Raw genomic sequence first — 12387 nt, 5'->3', positions numbered from 1 at the left:
CTCATTATCAAGGAACCTCCCTTGAGAGGTGGGATAGAAAAAAAAGGCAGAGGTGGGGGTAGATGGAGGAAGAGCGAAAGCGTGCACTTACTTAGTTAAGTTTTGAGTGTTGAATTCTAGTTCTTGGGCCCGATTCTTAATTCTAGGTTATTGGTATTATCTAGTTATGTCGTACTTCTGAAATTCTGTATATATTCAATTTATACTATGTTGGTATTTTATTGCATTTTACAATCCACTCACTGTAAAAATTATTCTTGGCTTCTAGTTGATTTGGGTGTTAAATTCAGTGTCTTTCCGATGTGCACACGCGCGCCCCACGTGTTATTAGGGTTCAGTTCAAGAATTAGGGCATAGGCAAGTCTCCTTAATCTTGGTGCCCCTGTTCCCCTAGTAATGTATAAACATCTGGATGTTAGTTGACTGATGTGGGTCGCATCCTGAGCAAAAAACTGTAAAGGGAAATTGTGTAAAAGAACTACATATCTCCATACTGTTATATTCATGAGAGGCGCTAAACCCGTTAGGTTCACGGCGCCTTGTAGAACTGGAGGCAGTCCGATTCGATCCAAGGAAGGGGAGGGAAGTTTCAGTTACTTGAATCTGAAGCCCCTCACAGACGTCAAGGAAACTTACCTTGAGGGGTACAGGGAAGATAGTTTGGCAGCTGATACAACGACACAACAGCTTGTGAATAACAACTGCCTGATGCTCTGTTAAAAAAAAAATAGCCATAACATCCAATGTATCTATTAGTACTTAAAAAGGAGGAAATGCGGTTTATGATTATCATTATACGCAAGTCACGTGAGTTACTTCACTTATTAATGTCTAGTCAAATGTTAAATTAATCGCGTTTTAATTGTTAATGTAGTCAGTGTTGTATGGGTAACTTGATAATATACCAGTTTATGTAGTGTTGTAGATAATCTGAATTGTAATTTGTATCGTGCATGTTGATGACTGAGGTTTGTCAGCAATTCCGACTAGGCAACTCACTGGATGGCACTCTTTGTTTATTTTAAGAACGATTCTGCGGTTGAATTTTCCCCCCTCATTATTATTTATCTGTTTAATTTGTTCTTCTTGTCTTTAATTCCACCCGTTTGGCGAATTATATACATATAGGAGAGAAGTACGCTAATTTGAACGAATTTGTAGGTACCGTGGGCGACGTTATAACTCGGGTTGCCGAGGGAAAAGTAAAGAAGTGCATAGTTTTGTTTTTGGCTTGGGTAGAGGTGATATACACAGGTGTGGGACTCCCTAGTTTACTCGTATTCTCGCTGTGTGTAGCTAGCTAGTGTCTGGTGTACTCTCTCCTAACCAACACTTTACTCTGCCATAATAATTGATAACCTCTTCTTATTAAAAGGTATGGATGGTTTTTTAATATGTATTTATAATTAATTATGAGCTAGATAAAGCGGTGTCTGTCTATTCGTATGATCGAATGGCTGTCATTCCTAAGTGTCGCCACAGATTCTGAGGTAAAATTATATACAGAAAATGTTGTAAATTAGTTGTGGTGGATGGTAGTAATAATTATAATTAAGATTGTTTAGTATGGACCCCATGCCATTGTGAAACCGACCAGGAAGCAAACTACGCGTGGAAGGTTGGGGGTTGAGCTAGATCTGGATAGCCCTTCATAGTAAAAAAAAATAATAGATACAATACGAATAGAAAAGGGATAGAACATTAAAATGGTATAAAATACCGACAGGTTGTTAGGTAAGACACATAGGCAACAGTTAGGTATCTTTATTACGAAACGTTTCGCCTACACAGTAGGCTTCTTCAGTCGAACATCAAAAATGGTATACAATACCGACAGGTTGTTAGGTAAGACACATGCAACAGTTAGACAACTTTATTCCGAAACGTTTCGCCTACACAGTAGGCTTCTTCAGTCGAATACAGAAAGTAGGCAGGAACAGTAGAGATGTGAAGACGATGTAATCAGTCCATCACCCTTGAAGTCGTAGAATTTGAGGTTGTCAGTCCCTCGGCCTGGAGAAGTTCAGTTCCATAGTCAGGAACTATCTGAAGATCAAGCGACAGTGCGGAGACTTAAATACTGTCGGAAGGAGAGGTGCAGGGTAGTAGTAGTAGTAGTAGTAGTAGTAGTAGTAGTAGTAGTAGTAGTAGTGAGAGGCCACTGAGAGGTCATGTCCCTCTCAGATCCAACACTTCTCACTTGAAAAGCTTGTCCAAGGTGTTTTCTGTACCAAGATGCCACGTGTTGCAGTGTCTGACAAGATGAACATCAAAAATGGTATACAATACCGACAGGTTGTTAGGTAAGACACATATGCAACAGTTAGACAACTTTATTCCGAAACGTTTCGCCTACACAGTAGGCTTCTTCAGTCGAATACAGAAAGTAGGCAGGAACAGTAGAGATGTGAAGACGATGTAATCAGTCCATCACCCTTAAAGTCGTAGAATTTGAGGTTGTCAGTCCCTCGGCCTGGAGAAGTTCAGTTCCATAGGAACTATCTGAAGATCAAGCGACAGTGCGGAGACTTAAATACTGTCGGAAGGAGAGGTGCAGGGTAGTAGTAGTAGTAGTAGTAGTAGTAGTAGTAGTGAGAGGCCACTGAGAGGTCATGTCCCTCTCAGATCCAACACTTCTCACTTGAAAAGCTTGTCCAAGGTGTTTTCTGTACCAAGATGCCACGTGTTGCAGTGTCTGACAAGATGAACATCAAAATGGTATACAATACCAACAGGTTGTTAGGTAAGACACATATGCAACAGTTAGACACTACTACTACTACTACTACTACCCTGCACTTCTCCTTCCGACAGTATTTAAGTCTCCGCACTGTCGCTTGATCTTCAGATAGTTCCTGACTATGGAACTGAACTTCTCCAGGCCGAGGGACTGACAACCTCAAATTCTACGACTTTAAGGGTGATGGACTGATTACATCGTCTTCACATCTCTACTGTTCCTGCCTACTTTCTGTATTCGACTGAAGAAACCTACTGTGTAGGCGAAACGTTTCGGAATAAAGTTGTCTAACTGTTGCATATGTTTCTTCAGTCGAGTACAGAAAAGTTGATAGAAGCAGAAGAGACTTGAAGACGATGTAATCAGTCCATCACCTCAAAACTTTAAGGGTGATGGACTGATTACATCGTCTTCAAGTCTCTTCTGCTTCTATCAACTTTTCTGTACTCGACTGAAGAAGCCTACTGTGTAGGCGAAACGTTTCGTAATAAAGATACCTAACTGTTGCATATGTGTCTTACCTAACAGAAAAGGGATAATAGATGTCTAATGTCAAGTAGTATAACCTGTTCAGAGCTTACGAATATGTTTGCGGGCTATATACAACGCTATCTAGATAGTACAACGTAATCAGCAGAATATACGTAGGTTAGGCTATGCAAAATAAGTCACTACCGTAGTTGGGGCAATTCTCAGTTAGCCTACATATTGGAAATAAATGGTATAAAATACCGACACAATGGCAATATAAACACAAATGCAGTATAATGTGATCCTTTATTGACTACGTTTCGCCCACACAGTGGGCTTTTTCAAGTCACAAACAGAACTACCTGGGGTGGAAGGAACGCGAGTATTTATAGTCCGGCTGAGGTCAGGTGAAGAATGCTGCATCTGATGATGTACCGAGTTGGGTTGTAGAGTCTAAAAACTTGGGTAGCTTGGAAAGGAGACTGGACAAGTTTGTGAGCAGACCTTCTACAGTGTTCTTATGTGGGATAGCGATGAAGAAGTTTCTTGGCAAGTGGTTCAGCTATGTTATAGAAGCCACTATTCTGGTTGAAGTTGTCGGATATAGAAATAAGTGATGATTCCAGGATTCTTCGGTATTGGGTGTTGTCTTCTGTGGCGATAAGTCTTGAGTTTCTGTAGTTTATCAAGTGGTTGTGTGAATTACGGTGTTGTACGCATGCATTCCTTGTGTCGTCAGACCTGCTTGCGTATTGGTGTTCTGAAATACGTGTTTGGAGGTCCCTTGATGTTTCGCCCACGTATAACTTGTTGCAGTCATTACAAGGGATTATGTATACCCCTGTTGTTAGGTAAGACACATATGCAACAGTTAGACAACTTTATTCCGAAACGTTTCGCCTACACAGTAGGCTTCCTCAGTCGAATACAGAAAGTAGGCAGGAACAGTAGAGATGTGAAGACGATGTAATCAGTCCATCACCCTTAAAGTCGTAGAATTTGAGGTTGTCAGTCCCTCGGCCTGGAGAAGTTCAGTTCCATAGTCAGGAACTATCTGAAGATCAAGCGACAGTGCGGAGACTTAAATACTGTCGGAAGGAGAGGTGCAGGGTAGTAGTAGTAGTAGTAGTAGTAGTAGTAGTAGTAGTAGTGAGAGGCAACTGAGAGGTCATGTCCCTCTCAGATCCAACCCTTCTCACTTGAAAAGCTTGTCCAAGGTGTTTTCTGTACCAAGATGCCACGTGTTGCAGTGTCTGACAAGATGAACATCAAAATGGTATACAATACCGACAGGTTGTTAGGTAAGACACATATGCAACAGTTAGACAACTTTATTCCGAAACGTTTCGCCTACACAGTAGGCTTCCTCAGTCGAATACAGAAAGTAGGCAGGAACAGTAGAGATGTGAAGACGATGTAATCAGTCCATCACCCTTAAAGTCGTAGAATTTGAGGTTGTCAGTCCCTCGGCCTGGAGAAGTTCAGTTCCTGACTATGGAACTGAACTTCTCCAGGCCGAGGGACTGACAACCTCAAATTCTACGACTTTAAGGGTGATGGACTGATTACATCGTCTTCACATCTCTACTGTTCCTGCCTACTTTCTGTATTCGACTGAAGAAGCCTACTGTGTAGGCGAAACGTTTCGGAATAAAGTTGTCTAACTGTTGCATATGTGTCTTACCTTACAAGATGTTTAGTGCTCGCCGTCTGCAGTCTCTGATGAAGTGACGAGGATAGTGGAGTTTGGAAAATACCTGTTCAATTATAGTGCATTCTTCCTCAAGGAACTCGTTGCTGCAGATTCTGAGTGCACGCAGGAAGAAGCCTATAATTATACCACGTTTGGTTTTGGTGTCGTGGTGAGAGTAGAAGTGGAGAAGATCGTTTTGGTTGGTGGGTTTTCGATAGACTTTAAAACGAAGTTCGTGGTCAGCTTTGCAGAGTAGAACATCAAGGAAAGGAAGAGTGTTGTCGACCTCTTCCTTGATGTTCTACTCTGCAAAGCTGACCACGAACTTCGTTTTAAAGTCTATCGAAAACCCACCAACCAAAACGATCTTCTCCACTTCTACTCTCACCACGACACCAAAACCAAACGTGGTATAATTATAGGCTTCTTCCTGCGTGCACTCAGAATCTGCAGCAACGAGTTCCTTGAGGAAGAATGCACTATAATTGAACAGGTATTTTCCAAACTCCACTATCCTCGTCACTTCATCAGAGACTGCAGACGGCGAGCACTAAACATCTTCAACACACCCAGAGAAGACACTGCCGAGAAGAGATACATAGTCCTTCCCACCAACTCCATTGCCAAACATGTTTCCAACATCTTTGCCAAAACATCATTCCAAGTATCTACCTCCACAACCACGACCATCAAGGACATCACCAGTAGTAGGCAGGACAAGCCTCCATCCTCTGCAGGGGTATACATAATCCCTTGTAATGACTGCAACAAGTTATACGTGGGCGAAACATCAAGGGACCTCCAAACACGTATTTCAGAACACCAATACGCAAGCAGGTCTGACGACACAAGGAATGCATGCGTACAACACCGTAATTCACACAACCACTTGATAAACTACAGAAACTCAAGACTTATCGCCACAGAAGACAACACCCAATACCGAAGAATCCTGGAATCATCACTTATTTCTATATCCGACAACTTCAACCAGAATAGTGGCTTCTATAACATAGCTGAACCACTTGCCAAGAAACTTCTTCATCGCTATCCCACATAAGAACACTGTAGAAGGTCTGCTCACAAACTTGTCCAGTCTCCTTTCCAAGCTACCCAAGTTTTTAGACTCTACAACCCAACTCGGTACATCATCAGATGCAGCATTCTTCACCTGACCTCAGCCGGACTATAAATACTCGCGTTCCTTCCACCCCAGGTAGTTCTGTTTGTGACTTGAAAAAGCCCACTGTGTGGGCGAAACGTAGTCAATAAAGGATCACATTATACTGCATTTGTGTTTATATTGCCATAGCCTACATATTGGAGAGAAAACTAGACGACTCGGAAGGCCCAGGACTGTCCGAAATGTTGTTTCAGGAGGTAAGTTACAGTTGGTTTAACAGTTTGAACTGACAGTCTGTACCCAATATACAAATTTTGAGAAGAAAAATACGGGCACACTGCATATTACGTAATTGAATACTGAATACTCGGGCAAGGACTTGAGATGTAATGGACTGGGGATACTTGAAACTCAGTAAACACCTAGTAATACACCCTAGAACATGAGGATATCCTCATCGGTTCTGTATAGCCCTTGTGGCTTAGCGCTTCTTTTTTATTATAATAATAATAATCCTCATCGGTTCGCCCGGAGTTTGCTGAGTGTATGATACGAGTCGATGGTGGTAGCATTAACTGGGACAGGTGTGTGGTCAGTTAAAGAATGTAATGTGCTTCACAAATGCTGACAAACTCATTCCTCATGCAGGGGTTCCGCTCTTTCCTTTTTGAGCTTCAGTAAGATCACACTTTCCGCTGAAATCTTGTTTTCCATTTGTATATAGTAGCAGCAGTAGTTACTAGTTGTCAAAGGTACTTGTCGATAGACACGGCCTTTGTCTGTCGACACAAGCCGTGTGTGTATTCGCCTAATTGTACCCCCCTAATTGTGGTTGCAGGGGTCGAGACTCAGCTCCTGGCCCCGCCTAATTGTGGTTGCAGGGGTCGAGACTCAGCTCCTGGCCCCGCCTCTTCACTGACCGCTGCTAGGTCCTCCCTCTCCCTGCTCCATGAGCTTTGTCATACCTCGTCTTAAAGCTATGTATGGTTCCTGCCTCCACTACATCACTTGCTAGGCTGTTCCACTTCCTGACGACTCTGTGACTGAATAAGTACTTCCTAACATCCCTGTGACTCGTCTGAGTCTTCAGCTTCCAATTGTGACCCCTTCTGTGTTCCCTCTCTGGAACATCCTGTCTCTGTCCACCTTGTCTATTGCACGCATTATTTTGTATGGTGTTATCATGTCTTCCCTGACCCTCCTGTCCTCGTGTCGTCAGTCCGGTTTCATAAGAACATAAGAACATAAGAACGAAGGAACACTGAAGAAGGCCTACTGGCCCATGCGAGGCAGGTCCAAGTCTCCTACCGGCTTAAGCCAATGCACCCAACCTAGTCAGGTCAGGTCACATTGACTTAAGGGAGGAACACGGCAACCGACCTGGTAGCACAAGCTATCAGGTCTAACTCACACCCACCCACATCTACTCATGTATTTATCCAACCTATTTTTAAAGCTACACAATGTTCTGGCCTCTATAACGGTACTTGGGAGTTTGTTCCACTCATCCACAACTCTATTACCAAACCAGTACTTTCCTATATCCTTCCTGAATCTGAATTTTTCCAACTTAAAACCATTGCTGCGAGTCCTGTCTAGGCTAGATATTTTCAGCACACTATTTACATCCCCTTTATTTATTCCTGTCTTCCATTTATACACCTCAATCATATCCCCCCTAATTCTACGTCTTTCTAGAGAGTGCAGTTTCAGGGCCTTCAGTCTATCCTCATAGGGAAGGTTTCTGATACATGGGATCAACTTTGTCATCCTCCTTTGTACATTTTCCAGAGAATTTATATCCATTCTGTAATACGGTGACCAAAACTGTGCAGCATAATCTAAATGAGGCCTAACCAAGGATGTATAGAGTTGAAGAACAACCTGAGGACTCCTATTATTTATGCTTCTTGATATGAAGCCAAGGATTCTATTAGCTTTATTGCGAACACTTATGCACTGTTGTCTTGGTTTCAGATTACTGCTAACCAGAACTCCTAAATCTTTTTCGCAATCCGTAATATTAAGATCTACATTATTTAGTTTATATGTGGCATGGTTATTGTCCTGTCCAACATTTAGAACTTTGCATTTGTCTATATTAAACTGCATCTGCCACTTCTCCGACCACTGCATCAGTCTATTCAAATCTTCCTGGAGTGCTCTAATGTCCTCGTCAGAATGAATTCGACGGCCTATTTTGGTGTCATCGGCAAACTTGCCGATGTCGCTCTTTATGCCCTCATCTATGTCGTTTATGTAGATTGTGAACAGCAGGGGGCCCAACACTGACCCCTGTGGAACACCGCTCGTGACGCTTCCCCACTCTGATTTCTCCCCATTTATGCAAACTCGCTGCTGCCTATTTGTCAACCATGCCTCTATCCAGGAAAAAATTTCTCCTCCTATTCCATGTGCTTTAATTTTCCTCAATAGTCTCTGATGTGGGACCCTGTCAAAAGCCTTACTGAAGTCCATATACACAATATCATATTCATTACCATGATCTACCTCCTCAAATACCTTAGTGAAAAAAGTTAATAAATTCGTAAGGCAGGAACGCCCCTTTGTAAAACCATGCTGAGATTCGTTGATTAATTTATGCTTTTCAAGGTGGCTACGAACTGCCTCGGCAATTATTGATTCCATAAATTTTCCCACTATGGAGGTTAGGCTTATTGGTCTATAGTTCGAAGCTAAGGACCTGTCACCTGTTTTGAAAATAGGTATCACATTTGCCATTTTCCACTTATCTGGCACCATGCCAGTTTGTAGTGATATGTTGAAAAGATTAGCCAAAGGTGTGCTAAGCTCCTCTTTACATTCCTTTAGAACCCTTGCATACAGTTCATCAGGGCCTGGGGATTTGTTAGGTTTTAATTTATCTATTTGCCTAAGGACCTTTCTTCATAGGACATTCCCCTGAGCTCCGGAACCAGCCTTGTTGCAAACCTTTGTGTGCGTGTGTGCGTGTGTGTGCGTGTGTGTGTGTGCGTGTGTGTGCGTGTGTGTGCGTGTGTGTGTGTGCGTGTGTGTGTGTGCGTGTGTGTGCGTGTGTGTGCGTGTGTGCGTGTTTGCGTGTGTATGCGTGTGTGTGCGTGCGTGTGCGTGCGTGTGTGTGCGCGTGTGTGCGCGCGCGCGCGCGCGCGTGTGTGTGTGTGTGTGTGTGTGTGTGTGTGTGTGTGTGTGTGTGTGTGTGTGTGTGTGTGTGTGTGTGTGTGTGTGTAGGACATGCCTCTTAGCTCTGGGACTAGTCTTGTTGCAAACCTTTGCACTTTCTCTAGTTTCTTTACATGCTTGGCTAGGTGTGGGTTCCAAACTGGTGCCGCATACTCTAATATGGGCCTAACGTACACGGTGTACAGGGTCCTGAACGATTCCTTATTAAGATGTCGGAATGCTGTTCTGAGGTTTGCTAGGCGCCCATATGCTGCAGCAGTTATTTGGTTGATGTGCGCTTCAGGAGATGTGCCTGGTGTTATACTCACCCCAAGATCTTTTTCCTTGAGTGAGGTTTGTAGTCTCTGGCCCCCTAGACTGTACTCTGTCTGCGGTCTTCTTTGCCCTTCCCCAATCTTCATGACTTTGCACTTGGTGGGGTTGAACTTCAGTAACCAATTGCTGGACCAGGTCTGCAGCCTGTCCAGATCCCCTTGTAGTTCTGCCTGGTCTTCGATCGAATGAATTCTTCTCATCAACTTCACGTCATCTGCAAACAGGGACACTTCGGATTCTATTCCTTCCGTCATGTCGTTCACAAATACCAGAAACAGCACTGGTCCTAGGACTGACCCCTGTGGGACCCCGCTGGTCACAGATGCCCACTGACACCTCTCCACGTACCATGACTCGCTGCTGTCTTCCTGACAAGTATTCCCTGATCCATTGTGTGTGTGTGTGTGTGTGTGTGTGTGTGTGACAGACAGACTGAGTACTTACTACAAAACTCACATGTTCCTATATGTTTGTAGTTCGCAGAACAAGCGAAATAGTTTACAAACATTTAGCTTAGGTAAGAGGAGGCTCGGACCTACGAAGTACTCGGTACTATCCACACCAAACCAGAAGTGCTCAGAACTATCCACACCAAACCAGAAGTGCTCAGTACTATCCACACCAAACCAGAAGTGCTCAGTACTATCCACACCAAACCAGAAGTGCTCAGTACTATCCACACCAAACCAGAAGTGCTCAGTACTATCCACACCAAACCAGAAGTGCTCAGTACTATCCACAAAGCCAAACCAAACCAGACAAGACTAGCACCCAGCAAGCTAGGCGTTTGCTCTAGAATCGCTGTCATTCTACTGGTGATTAGTTTTTCATCTCTCCTACATACCCTGGCCAACGGAAGATAGAATGTTTGTAAATAAACTTCGCAGAAGAAAACTATTTTGCAAACATTTATTTGAAGCCAGAAGAGGCATAGAGCCTGATATCATGGCAATAATATCCGAAGTCTTCAGGGTCTCCCTAAAAAGCCCTGACTGCTTGAGAATATCTAATATAGTAGACAAGTTTGTAGCGACTACATTGATCGTTGGAAGGTAGCCAATGATGTTTTGAATTATGGGTATATTATCTCAGGTTGAATCCTGTCCAGCTTGGAACTTCGTGATGACGAGTATCTACCTGTACTGAGAGTGCCCATTACAGATTATCTTGCGATTACTGTGATTCTTCCTGCATGTTAAATTCAGCTATCCATAGGTGGCGGACTTTCTCTAGCACTACATTGTATACCGTAAGCTAATTTTCTGTTGCGTAAGTTATGCTTCTCTTTTTCTCGACTGCTGGGAGAAGTATACTTAGCATACGAGGCCCTGAAGACGGTAATACTCTGTTTCTTGTTCCTTTTCCAGTCAGTGTTTCTTCCATATGTTAGTGAAGGCATACGGCTGAACTCTGCATAGAAGAGTAATTTTCTTGTACCACCAACTTTCTGAAGACACAAGGCTGTTTCATTTTTTCTAACAGTATAACACGCCTTGGCCTAGATTCATTGTTTGAATTAATTCTGTATTGTCAGTCAGTCTTCACAGCACATGGCAACAAGAATTGCTTGGAGGCTTCATTGTGCCACAAGGTACTGTATATATTAAGTCTTGGCCGAAAGACTGAGAACTTTGACTCTGCATCACCGGTTAGCATACTATACAGGAACCTTCTGGGCAACTTGGGAATATCAAGTCTTATTATTGTCGGATAAGATCATGGTAGCCCTTTTCCATCTATTTTGATTTCTCATCTCGATTATCCTGTTCGAATTCAAGGATTTACGCATTAATAGTGCTCTCTGCACATTCAGGTATCCTGTCACAATATCTCGTCGATGCAGGAAGTGTGGTGCAGTTACTAACTTGCCATTGTTCTTAAGAAAAAAAAAATACAAGTTATCCTTAAATTTTGCTTTAGGTTTCTCCAGATTGTTACGGTGACGATAGTCTCAAGTTGTGTGAACCTATTTTTTCTGTAAACTCTTTTTTAGCTTGTTAGTCACGAGAACAATGTATTTGAGAGGATAGCTTTTCCGGTGTGTATGTGTATACATACATATATATATATATATATATATATATATATATATATATATATATATATATATATATATATATATATATATATATATATATATATATATAGTATATATATATATATGTATATATATATATATATATATATATATATATATATATATATATATAGTATTATATATATATATATATATATATATATATATATATATATATATATATATATATATATATATATAGTATTATATATATATATATATTATATAGTATATATATAATATATATATGTTATATATATTATATATTATATATATATATATATGTTATATAAAATATATATAATATATATATATATATATATATATATATATGTATATATAATATATATATTATATATTATATATATATATATATTATATATTATATAATATATATATAATATATATATATATATATATATATATATATATATATATATATTATATATGTATATATAATATATATATATTATATATATATATATTATATATATATATATATATATATATATATATAATATATATATTATATATTATATATATATATATATATATATGTACATATATACATATAAAATCATTTTAAGCAGTAGCTACGCAAGGATCAGTTTCCTTTTGAGTCCTCAAGGCGATGTTCATCCATTTTTGCAAATTTGTTGTTTCTCTCGAGGGAGGTTCCTTAAGGCCGGTGAGCGCTGTATAGCCCTTGTGGTTTAGCGCTTCTTTTTTATTATAATTAAGGCCGGTGAGGGGCTCTTGATCCAAAGAATTAGACTTCCTTGAATCGA

At 40.9% G+C, this 12387-nt stretch overlaps 1 protein-coding gene across 9 annotated transcripts in view; it reads left to right on the top strand.

Annotated features, from left to right (window-relative positions):
* LOC128693025 (solute carrier family 41 member 1) overlaps positions 1-12387 on the top strand; it is a 155879-nt gene that overhangs the window by 47727 nt on the left and 95765 nt on the right. Inside the window, exon 1 of one of the 9 annotated variants that reach the window (XM_053782493.2) lies at positions 1225-1375. The exons of the other annotated variants lie outside the window; for them this stretch is intronic. The gene's annotated coding sequence lies outside the window, so the exon portion shown is untranslated. Of the gene's footprint in view, positions 1-1224; positions 1376-12387 lie in introns of those variants that run through there. 9 annotated transcript variants of the gene reach the window in all.

This window comes from Cherax quadricarinatus, chromosome 38 (genome assembly GCF_038502225.1).
Source record: "Cherax quadricarinatus isolate ZL_2023a chromosome 38, ASM3850222v1, whole genome shotgun sequence".
NCBI lineage: Eukaryota > Metazoa > Arthropoda > Malacostraca > Decapoda > Parastacidae > Cherax > Cherax quadricarinatus.
This window is presented reverse-complemented; position numbering and strand designations above follow the sequence as displayed.